Genomic DNA, 14,057 nt, shown 5'->3' with positions numbered 1-14,057 from the left:
ATTTTCCATTTTTCATAGAAAGAAAAAGCTTTAGCATTTTTGTGACATTTCTTATTCCTTTTGAACAATAATATTTGTCCATATTAATAAAATAAATATCCAACGGTGTTTGTCTAATTTGAAAAATTAATCCATTGCTCAATTTCATTACTAAAGAACTAAATTTATTATAGTCAAAGAATGATATTGTAAAATCATCCCAAATTTTTATTATTTCTTAATATATGCGTCAAGTTAATAGTGAATAAATATTATTGGATGAATAGGGTGGAAGAGAAAAATGGGAGAGAAAACGATTAACAAGAATGAATAAAGAAAGACAAAGTGTAGCAACAAAGTCCATGTGGGACTTATATTTCCACTTGTCAAACAAAGGATGGAGACTCACACAACTTTTGTTGGTTGAGTCTCATCCATCATAAAATGTTCCTTCCAAATTAGCAATAAATTCAAATTATCCCTATTTTTATTATATGCTTTAAACAATTAATATTCCTAATTTATACTTTATTTATATTTATTTGTCCTCTATATTAAAATTAGATGTCTATTTATTATTTGTTTAGTTTGAAACATCAAAAGATAATTTACTATTTTATACATATTTTATCCTTATCCTTATTATTAGTATTATTATTATTGTTGTTGTTGTTGTTGTTATTTTCTTTATTTATTTATTTTTATTTTTTAATTATTATTATTAAGTACTATTCATTCAAAATTCATTTTTTAAAATACTGAATTTATTTTATTCAAAAGGTGACATAGTAAACTTAGGACTCATTTGGTACAATGGATAAATGATAATTGATTTCCAATCTTGAGATTACTTTTAGGATGAGCTTATTCCATATTTAATTCGGATAAAATCCATGGGATAATTCTTCTTAGAATTAGTTATTCCTGCTATAAATGTATTTACATTATATTGAATGTCTATCAAAAATATAGATAAGATCTGTAAAAATCTATCAAAATCTAGTTTATATCTATTGGGATTTGAAGTATCCATCTTTTAGTGAGAAACTATGAGTAAATTTCTCTTATAAATAGAAGGCTTTTCTACATTGTAAATTAACCCTCAAGAATCCGTCAAAAGAAATAACAATTATTCTCTCTTCTTTCTCTACTCTTGTTCTTCTCCATTTTATATTTCATAACACGTTATCAACACGAGTCTCTAAATTTATTCAAAGGAGGTAATTATGATTCATGATTAACTTGCAAAAGACATCATTGTTGCCTTATTATATTGAAATTTTGTGGTGAGATTTTATGGATATAATAATCGTCTGAAAGGTAAGGCATGTACATGCTACTGTTGCTTGTTTTAGAATTGAGTTTTCTAATACACTGGTTGAGGATAAGACGATGAATTTAAGTTTCATCGCACTCACAAAAGAGTAAGACATTCGGTTAATATCTCGGTGCATCATGATAAAGATGTTGGGTTTAAGTCTCATTGATTTATGCCTAAGACGCTTTTATATGGATAAGACATTGAGTTTGAATCTCAATTCATCATATTGATGATATAATAATGGTTAAGGTGAACCAATATATTTTCGGTGAAAGATATGAAATTTTTCTTATTAAATATACTCCATTCTCCGAAGTGAATGTGGTAGCAATAGATAGCATGTATACCTCCATTTGATCTTGTAGCAGCAATATCATGAAAAATATTATAAGCTATTATAATTTGATAGGCTTAAGGCATCGCTATTTTCATTCCTGAGGAATGAGAATTTCAATTGTCATAAGTACAGATCCATTTGCTAAGGTGAATGCGATAATATTTAGTAAAGCTTATTAATACAAACGTACACTTAATTGTGATGGGATCACAACTCACCTCCGAAAGAGGCATAATAACTAAGAAGAGTTATTTTAAAATCTACTTCTAAAGTAGTAAATCTGAAATTTATTAATGTAATAATAAATCTGAAATTTATTAAAGTGAAAGACACATGTCATGGTAAACTTGGAGTTTACTAGAATAAAATTTCATAAATTGACATGAACGATTGCGACATCCCAAAAATGTGCATAGTGAGTATTGAACATATATTGAAGAATCAAAAAGTTCTTCATGAACTTTTAATATTCTTGTTTTCATGATAAGTTGGTTGGACTAACTAATATTGGGATTGGATCTCTTAAAATTTGAAAAGTATAAGAGGTGAATATGGGTCCGTTCACCTGTCATGTGATCTATTAAGACGTATCAATATAAGATGATCACTTGTACGGTTATTGTCAACTTGCAGTTTGACATTTATAAAGTTGTTTGCTCAATAAAATTGAGTTAAGAGCATACTTTCAGATTGTGTAATCAAGATAATTCATCTTGATAATGTCGGTTTGGCATTGAATGCCTTCGATAAATATCTAAACCATTGCTAATGAGAACAAAGCTTCAAGTGTTGGTCTGAAATATGATATGTTGCATACAATAGCACTTGTATGCATTAGACCAATAAATTATGATTATTTCTTTCTCTCAAGTGGTTCAAGGTCAGGAACCAACTATTCCATCTAATAATTTTGATGTGCGGTATACGATTAATAACTATACCACGATGCACAAAGATGGATTCCTCAAAGAAGATGGAGGATGTATGTTATTTTTCCTAACATAAGAAGGAAATTATAAGTAGCTATGAAATATGCTAGGAATTATCATCGGATCTTCATTCAAAAGATGATTCAATTTAAATGCCAAAAGCATCTCATATTTAAGCTGCAAGTGCTCCTATTTTGTATCCCTAAAGGACAAAGTCTATGTATGTATGAAGCATGGTAGACCAATCAGTTCCAAAGAAGTAATCCTTGAAAGAGATATGGAGCAAATGATCATAATAAGAAGGCAATGCGCTCTTGAATAGCCTACGACATAACACTTCATGAAACCTTATGAGAGGTTTAGGTACCTAAAAATAATAAAGTGATGAGATCTCAAAATGTTATGTCGTATTGTGAATCAATACAAAATGATATATCATAAATAATTTCTTTAATACAATATTGGCGCAATATTGTGAAATATTACGGGTATCCAAATTCTACATTTATTTAAGTATGCTGACGTAGAAACAATTGACATGAAAGGATGCATCTTGGTAAGCATAAAATTTATTTGATTTTCAATCCAAACAATTGACAAAGTCACATGTGAAATGCTGAATATTGTCATTTGACCAAATTTATATGAAACTTTGTAAGGATTTAAAATGTTTGAAGCATATAAAAGTTTCTGGGAAACTTATTTATAATCCTTATATTGTATAAGTTTATAACTTGAAAATCATTGAAACTTTTTGAGAGTTTTCAAAGCAATAGATTACTTGCAGACATGAGAAATATAGCAAATTGAATTGGTTATGAAGTACCATATCTTAATACAATTGATGTACTAATGTATCTTGCAAATACTATAAGTTCTGATATAGCCTTTTTCGATTAATTTGTTAGCAAGGTATAATTCTCCTCCTACTAGGAGACATCAAAATGGGATCAAACACATGATCTTATTATATTCTTAAGATTGCAGTCTTGATCTTTCTTATTATGTTGATACTAGGTATTTATTTAACCCGCATATATCCCAGTCTCAAATAGTCTATGTGTTCACATGTGGGGATACTGTCATATCTTGGAGATATACAAAGTAGTCTATCTAGCACTTCATCTAATCATGCTGAAATAACAGCTATTCATGAAAAAAGCTGAGAATGTCTATGGTTGAGGTCCATGACACATCTAATTCGATAAAAATATGGTTTGAAATGTGAAAATGTACCTAGAATCTTATACAGAGATAATGCAGTATGCATAGCGCATCTTAATGAAGGATTCACCAAAGGAGATAGAAAAAAGCACACTTCATCAAAGTTTTTCTATACACATGAGCTACAAAAGAATGGTGATATTAACGTGCAACATATTCATTCAAGTGATAATTTGATTAATTTATTCACCAAGTCTCTTCCAACTATAACTTTCAAGAAGATGATGCACAAGATCAAAATGCAAAGGCTCAATGATGCTCTCATTGGGGGAGTTAATACGCACTGTACTCTTTTTTCCTTACTAGGTTTTGTCCCACTGGATTTCCTTGTAAGGTTTTTAACGAGGCAGCCTATATGCGTATTGTTAGAGATATGTACTCTTTTTTCTTCACTAGATTTTTTTTCTACTGGATTTTTTCTAGTGAGGTTTTAACGAGGCACATTATCTACCAATTAGATATTCAAAGAGAAGTGTTATAAATGTATTTATATTATAGTGAATGTCTATCAAAAATATAGATAAGATCTGTAAAGAACTATCAAAATCTAGTTGATATCTATCAGAATTTGAAGTATCCGTCTTTTAGTAAGTTACTAGGAGTAAATTTCCCTTATAAATAGAAGACTTTTCTTCATTGTAAATTAACCCTCAAGAATCGCTCAAAAGAAATAAAAATTACTCTCTGTTCTTTCTCTACTCTTGTTCTTCTCTATTTTATATTTCATAGCAATTCTAGAATTGTAGTGCTATTTTTTGCTCACCCTCTAGTCTCGAAATAACTTATTTTCCAACCAAACAACCCCTTAACATCCTAATATACTCTACTTTGGGAGTCAACCCTAATTAAACCCACTTTTAAAGTGTGCCCCACTTCTTTTCTTTTATCTCTAATCATCATATCATAATATTGTAAGAGCATGAAAGTAACACCCCGAGTCTGTACCCTGAATGGTACACAGTGCTCATAATTTCAAAGGCCATAAGCTAACTCATAATTGGTACCTGCTACAATAACTGTGTAATAGATACAATAATTATTATAAAAATAGGTAGAAACATATGCCATAAGGTTCAAATCTTTAAATAAATCTGAATATGGTATCAAAATACCAAAACTGAACATAAGAATTGAAAAACTGAACAACTATTTGAAAATACTCTAGTCTGAAAAACCTCTAACTGTCTGAACAATGAAGTTGATGGGACAATCCCCCAACTAACTCCATCTACTGAAATAAAAATAAAGTATTATAAATAATAAGCATATCCTAGAAATATGAGGACTCACCACTACTCTGAAAGCAGAGAATCTAAACTACTAAGGGTGCTTTGGAGCCCGTGTATCTGAACCTATGATATAAGACATCATAGCGCAAAGAAAATTATACATCAGTACTTTGGATATACTGGTATGCTTAGTGAGGTAGGTTGATATGCATGGGTTCATATGTATGCACAATAATAACTGAATAACATGAGTATGACTGAGTAAAAGTACATGCATGAATACATTGACTGTAACTGGTATCGTGCTAATACTGAGTGCTGAATCGGAATACTAATAACCAATATTTGAGTTTACAAATATTATATTACTAATTATCTGAATGATTGTATCTTATAGTTATGAATACTGTGGAACCATAATAGTTTTGTACTGAGCTGAGTGACTACATCTGATAGTCCTAGATCTGTAGAACTAAATTGAGTTCTATTCTAAGACTGAGACTGGAACTGAGACTATGAGAGGTAATCATCTAAACGACACACCCCTTCTTTAACTGATTTGGGGCTCAACCTGTAACTCCAGTTGGAAGGGTGTCAATATTGTGCCACAGGTAAGGACAAGATGTGAGTTAACCCTCTCTGACAGGAAGCTCTTTCATCAACCCTCGCTGGCAGGATAACTCGGATAAGAAATATCAACCCTCATAATGTCTGCCAGGAAGATACCTCAACCTACGTTGGTTACGTAGTTATGTAATACAGGGATTATTGCTAAGGGTCAAACCCTTTGCTGACAGAAATGCCCCCATCCCTGGGTTAACTCGGTGCTGAATCCTACTCCCAACTAAATAGATGCTGAACTGATTTCTAGTCTATACTAGACTGGACTAAATGGTTACTGAGATTACTATTTAGCTGAACTGAACTAAGTTTACTATGTTTCGTTGATTGACAGAATACTACCGAATTATGTTAGCTGAATGAGTTTACTGAGGTTTGAACTAGATACTGTATTAGATTAGACTAATATGGATTATACTGAGTTTTCCTGAGTTCTGTAACTGACTGAGAGTACTACTGATTGTGTCATGACTGATACTATTCTATGACTGACCATGGCTCAGGTAATCAGCTAAATTGTCTGGTAAAAGTACCCCCAGGACTCGATAGCATAAATTAAGAGACATGGCATAACATGAAATATGTAAACAATGAACTTGATCATCATTCATTCATTGGGTCATTTTGACATATACTTGCATGATATAACTTTCACATAAGCTAACTTGACGTGATTTCTTTCTCTTAATAGTTCACATGCACAATTTATCAAGCACTTGGTGAGCATAGTATATGCATATAGTATTAAACAATAAGTGAGCATCATAATTCAAATCTAATTTCACAATTCAAAGGTTTATTATGGATTCACATGAATCTACACACATAATGATTAATTTCACATGAAATATATATATAATCATGAATTAGGAACTTAATCCAAATAGAAATCATGGATACACTTTAATTCCAAACATGGAAATCATAAAATCAATTACTTGAAGTTCAAAAGAGATTTTTGGACTCCAAGGGTGGAAGGAACCCTTGGATGAACACTTCACATACCTTTGTTGAATATTTTTTGAAAGCTTATGGTTGAATCTTAAGTTCTCGATTTGAAATTGGATCTTCTAGGGTTTTATTCTTGAGCAAATTTGAGAAAGAATGACTATATTTGCTCTATAGGGAGTTTAATTTCATGTTTTGGTGGCTGAGATTTGAGGGAAAAAGACCTAAATACCCCCAAAACTGCGGTCTTTTAATGACTGAAAACTGGGTTACCGACGCACAGGTCGACGTGACACGTCAATGGCATTGATGCAATAGCTAGTGTGTCATGCCATATTTATATCGATTCACTGGAATTATACGCTGGTAGCAGGAGAAAATAGTAATCAATGCAACAGTCGATGCGGCGTGCCAAAATCGTGTTGATTCACTGTTTTGGGATTCCAAAAGAGCTTCAAACGAAGTCCGAAAAATCCAAAACTTGTCTGGAAACACCTATGGACATTCCTAATCATGAATCAACCTAAACACCAATATTTAATGGATGTAAAGGTTCCAAAATAAGATTGCCAACCTTCGTAGGTTAAAATGACACTAAGTCTGAGTACTTAGCTAAAATATTCAAAGTCTGGGACCCCTTGACAAGCCTAAAGGACTGAATTAAGCTTAGGATTTTGCAAGGTCTTACAATGAATAACAATGTTGATTGACCAAAATATTTGTTAAATAAAATAATTTTATTACCAAGTAGAATTTATAAATCAAAAAAGCAAGCTGGACAACCCCAGTTTATAGTTGCATCCTACTCATCCTCCTATTCTATCAACTTCTATCAAAATAGCTGCAACAGTAACAAACTTGAAATTACATAGGGCATTAGTTTAGAGTCTATAGCACATTGTGAAGCTTTAGTCTTGACCTTCCTCTCACATGCTATCTTGCATAACTTGCGTAGCTAGCATTGCAGGAGTTCTGCTCACCTTTTGGAATATCATTTGGTTACTTTCTTTCCATATAAGATACACACTTACAGCCATCACCATCCTATATACCTCAACTCTTAGATTTTTACCTTTACCATATGTACTTGCCCAGATCACCTCATCATTCCATCCCTGAGTTTTCCTGTGTACTCTTTTCCAGTGGAGCACTAGTTGCTACACTTGTACAGTTGAATACCCACAACAAAATAACAAGTGGTTATGGTTTTCTTCATTAGCATAACATAACACACATTGCATTTCCTCCATACATCCCCACTCAGCTAGTCTGTCCTTTGTAAGCAGCCTATTGGGAAAAGATAAGTACAAGATAAAGATCTATTTTGGGCATACTGCATTATTACAGGTCAATCTTCTCTACTCCATTTTCTGATAGTCCCCCCTAAGAGCTTGGTATGGTTTTTTGATAGAAAATTTATCCATTTATTTTACGTCTTCTTCAGTCCCGCCTTGTTCAGTAGCTCTATGTAATTGTAGGACCTTATTTACCATCCATGAGGCTTGAGGTCAGCGACACCCCATATTGTCTCCTATTTCCCATAGTACGTATTCACCCATTTCACCCATAGTTATCTTTCTTGGTACTCAAAATCCATAACAGTTTACTTATTGCAGCCTTATTCCATATCTGCATATCCAAGAAATTTAAGCCACCTGCAGTTCTTTGTTTAAAAAGATATTCCCAAGTAATTAGTGCTTTCTTGGAAGCATCTACTCCACCATTCCATAAGAAAGTCCTACACAATTTTTCAATGCACTTGATGACCTTCTTTGGAATGATGAACACTAGAGACCAGAAAATTTGTATAGAAAACAACACACTTTTGATTAACTGAGCCCTTCCTGCATATGATAAGAATCTGGTAGTCTAGGTATGTATTATTTCCATTATATTCTCAATCAGTGGTTGATACTATACAATAGCTACCTTTTAGTATCAAGAGGGACTCCCAAGTATCTGGAAGGCATCTGTCCTTGTGCAAATCCAAAATCTTGCAAGATTTTAACTTGAATATCAGTGGTACTTCTCTAAAGTACATAGAGCTCTTACCATTATTACCAACCAGACCTGAGGCTAATGAAAACTCTTGAAATATTTCATACAATATCTTGGCAGAAACAGTATATCCCCTACTAAATAGTAAGAGGTCATCAATAAAGTTGAGTCAAATTATTTGCATTCTTTCACATTTAGGATGGAAAATAAAGTTAGTTTGATGTATCAACTGTTTTAGCATCCTTTTCATATACTTCATTGAGATCACAAAGAGATAGGGGGATAAATAGTCCCCCTACCCCAATCCTTTCTTTGCATAGAAGGGGGTAATAGGATGGCCATTTATAAGTACTTAGTAAGACACTGTACTTATTCATTGATATATCTAGTTAATAAACTTCCCAGGTAATTATAATCACACCATGACCTATCTTAAATATCTCCACTCTATAGAGTCATAAGGTTTTCTCATATCTAACTTGAGCATGCATCTTGGGTAGACTCCCATTCTTCCATATCCTTTTACTAGTTCGTTGCATAAGATTATGTTATCCTTAATCAGCCTACCTGGCACAAAGGCAGACTGGTTTTTATCTATTAGGTCATCCATCACCCACTGCATTCTACTTGTTAGAACCTTATCAATAATCTTTTATAGCATAGTACAACAAGATATTGGTCTATATTCTGAAATTCTAGTAGGATGGGCTATTTTAGGGATCAGAGTTATAGTGGTGCATTTGGCCTCTTTACATATCATACTTGAGGTAAATAAGTACAGTACAACTTTAATTACTTCCTCTCCTATACTTGGCTAAGATTTTTTGGAGAAAACTTCATTAAACCTATCACATCCTGGTGCCTTCTGGTTATTTATCCCCTTTAAAGCCAATAACATCTCCTCTCTAGTCACTGCTTCCATGAGTTTAAGTTGTTGACACCTATTCAGCACTGATCCATTTTACATTAGTCTTGGATTGATTTTAGGTATTTGTGAAGCATAGAAACCTAGAAGATATTTATAAAAGTTAAGTTTTTCTGCCTCAATGTCTGTATTGCTAGTCATAACCCTGCCATTTACAGTAGTAAGGCTTATAATCTTATTATGTGCAACTCCATTTCTTAGGATTGTATGAAAATATGTTGTGTTATAATCACCCAACTGCATCCATTGCACCCTTGATTTTTGTCTCACTATACTTTTCTCAATATTCAGCCATTTCTCGAGGTTATGCTTAACCTCCTTCTCTAGTTCAATAACATTGTAAGGTTGACTAGGTTGCCTCATGTGACTCTGTATATCTTGCAGTTATTGCTTATATATTCTTATCTTCAGCTTCACCCCTTGATATGCAGAAATATTTAATGATTTTATAGCTACTTTCACATCCTTTAGCTTTTGCCACACATCATATCATTTTTCTGTGCGATGTATTTGATTACAAGATCTAGATAAAATCTCCTGGAATTTTTCATGTTGGGCCAAGTGGTTCATAAACTTGAAAGATTTAACCTTGCTTGTATCTGCTTGTGCTAAACTCAGGATCAAATGAGAGTGATTAGAGTACCCTGGGTCCAACAACACCACCTCACTAGTAGGCATAGCAAGCATCTGGTTAGTATTAACCAATGCCTAATCAATCATTATATAAGCATGGCCATTGGTCCAAGAAAATTCCCTACCATTAGTGCACAAGACTAACATATTATTCTTAATCAAAAAAGATTTAAAGTCTTTAATTTTAGCTTATTGTACATTAGACAAAATCAATCTATGTTCAATCTTGTGGATAGAATTATAATCTCTCATAGCTATCCAAGGCCCCTTTTATCTTGATTCAATGTGTTATAGCTTGACCTAGAGGGGTTTTCTTCTATCAATTGCGTGTAGGCCATAAATGGCTATAAAAGGAAATTTGCAATTTAAAGCTCAAAGGTTTATTTTAAAGTGTATATACCATTCATCCATATCTAGCCCTTCACATTCGATAACTTGAGGATCCCAAATGATCCAAATCCCCCCTTTACTGCTATAAGCATAGTTGTCTAACATTTTTCATCCTGGTGCAATTACTCTAAGAGTTTTTTCTGCCTGTTGCTACTTTATTTTATGCTCTATAAAAGCTAAGATACTGACATTATTTTTCCCAATAAACAAACTTACTTCCTTTTACCTATGGACGTTATTTATCCCTTAAATATTCCATTTTATTAACTTCATTTATTGGGAAAGTTGAATAATACCTCTACCCTTCAACATACTCTATCCACCAATCACTTTACTTCATTCAACCCCAAAGCGAGTATCATGATTATGAAGGACTCCAAATTAATTTATAATATTGAGTTGTTCTATAGTACCATGAATCACCACCCCCTTTGCTGCAGATTTCCCTCAAACTTTCTTCCAGGGGCTTACTAGCTTTGTTAGATTAGTCTGCCTGATTTTCTCCTCACTAGTACCCTCACCCTGTACTTCTTTACTAGAGTTAGGCATAACGGCATCCATCTTGGCATTGTCTGGGATATCCTCTACTCTTTTGTCCATGTGTCGTCATTCCATTTTCGGTTTCCCCAGCCTTGGTCGAGGTTTCACCCCTAGATCTTCATTTTTTTGGCACTTATTACCAATGGTTACGCAAGTTGGACAGTAAACTAGATTCCATTCATATGTTATAGCCTGTATAAATTGCCTTTCATTAGGTGTCTTCAACCTTCACTTCTTTAGGTAGGGCTTTTGTTATATCCATCTCTATTAGTACTCAAGCATAGGATATTTTATCCACTTGAGTAGTACATTCATCTACATATAAGGGTACCCCAATTCCGCTAGCAATTCTACTCAATGATTGTTCCTCCTAGTAGTTCAAAGGTAAGTTTGGGAATTTGACCCATAGTGGGATTGTCTGCATTACTTCTTTGTTAAAGTCAAAATCAGCTGCCCAAGTTTTTACAATGACTGGTTTATTATTCATCATATGGGAACCCAATTACTGCACCTCATCTCGATCACCAATACAAGTGAAATTAACAAGGAAGTACCCATCGTTGTGGTAGTAGACCTTAGACTTCACAATATAATTCCAAGTAGCTTCAATATATCGCTCCACTGCTGTAATAGTCGGGTTAGCACCCACCACATATAGGATTAAAACATGTTTCCATTTGAGGGTCTCTTTTTCCACCTCTGTTCTGCATAATTGCACTATTGTTTCTCCATCCCTTACAATGGGCGCCATCTATTGGAGTGTCATTCCTTGTGCAGCAAGTCCATTTCCCTTGAATAGATTCTCTCATTTTGGCTCCTCACCTCGTTGGGCCTCTCCTGTATATCATCATCTAATACCACAGGGGTTTGCATTTACTCTTTGGTAGGGACTATACTCTCACTTTTCTAGCCTACACTACCTTCCCCGCTCATATTTCTCACAATGGCCTAGGGGTGCCTCGAGTTTTGGGATTTGGTATTGACCACAGATGGTCGTTATTCTATTTGGTTTGCCCCTACATAAACTCCTTTCCCAGTGAATTTTTATTCTGTAGTTAGGTTTCCTTTGTTATAGTTCCCTCAGTTGTTTATCGGTAGCCATTTCCCCCATCCTCTCGCCATTTTCAGGCGTGGGCGCACGTTACCTCACCTAGCTGCGCCTAGAGAGAGGAGAGAGAAAAAATTGGATAATTGTATATTCTTTTACTAAAAGTTAGTTCACTTTTTTGACCTTTTAAGTTATAATTTTCTCCATATGAAGACTTACTAATGGGTATAACTATAACTTTGTCTTAGTACTAAACAAAACAATCTTTTATTATAACTAAATTGCTCTTTTCTTTAACCACAAATTAATTCTACATTTCAAAACCCAAAAATTTTATGAATCTTTCCTCCCCTGAAATTAGCGTCCAAAACTTACCAAAAATATGTATACTCACTTGTTATAACCACACCAATACTGAATCAACTTTACTGCTGAAAGTGAATAGTGTTGCACTGTATCACTCCAATGTTTTATATATATCTAGGATAAAAATAGGTCACAGAAGAGCAGCTCAGAGATATTTAAACACATCACTAAGACACTATTGCAACTTATGAAGTTTACTAATAAGGTGAAAATCATTTACACCCCTAAATTTGCTTAAAGAATTAAACATCTCTCTTAACTTTGAACAATAATTATTCTTTTTGTTATAAAACAAGAAAGAATAAAGAAGAAGAGTAGAGAGAATAGAGAGAGTAATTATTATTTCTTTTCTTGAGGGATGATTTAAAATGAAGGAAGCCTTTCTATTTATAAGGGGAATTTGCTCTAGTTTCACACTAAAAAGACAAATACATCAAATCCTGATAGACATCAAATAGATCTTAATAGATCTTGATAGACATTCACTATAATTGATATATATCATAACACTCCCTCTTGAATGTCTAACAATATGATATAGGCTGCCTCATTAAAAACCTTACAAGGAAAACCTAGTGGGACAAAACCTCATAAGGGAAAAAGAGTACAACGCGTATTACCTCTCCCTAATAAGAACATCCTTGAACCTTTGCATTTCGATCTTGTGCACCATCTTCTTGAAAGTTGCAGTTGGGAGAGACTTAGTGAATAAATCAGCCACATTATCACTTGAACAAATCTGTTGTACATCAATATCACCATTCTTTTGGAGCTCATGTGTATAGAAGAGCTTTGGCGAATGTGCTTCGTTCTATCTCCTTTTATGAATCCACCTTTCAGTGGTGCTATGCATGCTGCATTATCTTCATATAAAATTGTGGGTACTTTGTCACATTTCAAGCCACATTTTTCTTGAATGAGATGTATTATGCACCTCAACCACACATACTCTCGGCTTGCTTCATAAATAGCTATAATCTCAGCATGATACGATGAAGTGGCTACGATAGACTATTTTGTTTATCTCCAAGATATGGTAGTACCCCCACATATGAATACATAGCCTGTTTGAGACCGAGTTTTATGCGGGTCGGATAAGTATCCAACATCAGCATAACCAACAAGATCGGAATTACAATCTTTAGAATAAAATAAGCCTATATCGGTAGTCCCCTTTAGATACCTTAATATGTGTTTGATCTCATTCCAATGTCTCCTAGTAGGAGTAGAACTATACCTTTCTAGAAAATTTACTAAAAAGGCAATATCAGGCCTTGTAGTATTTTAAAGAATTGCACTAAGATATGGTATTTCAGGACCAAGGAGTTCCTCATTCTTTTCTTGAGGTCGAAATGGATCCTTATTCACATCAAGTGATCGAACAACCATTAGAGTACTTAATGGATATGCTCCATCCATATAGAATCATTTCAACACCTTTTCTGTGTAGGCAGAATGATGGACAAAGATAACATTTGTCAAATTCTCAATTTGCAAACCAAGGCATAACTTTTATTTCTGAGATCTTTCATCTCAAACTCTTTCTTTAGGTAATCAATTTCCTTTTGA

Source organism: Capsicum annuum, chromosome 9 (assembly GCF_002878395.1).
Source record: "Capsicum annuum cultivar UCD-10X-F1 chromosome 9, UCD10Xv1.1, whole genome shotgun sequence".
In the NCBI taxonomy this organism is placed as follows: domain Eukaryota; kingdom Viridiplantae; phylum Streptophyta; class Magnoliopsida; order Solanales; family Solanaceae; genus Capsicum; species Capsicum annuum.
This window is presented reverse-complemented; position numbering follows the sequence as displayed.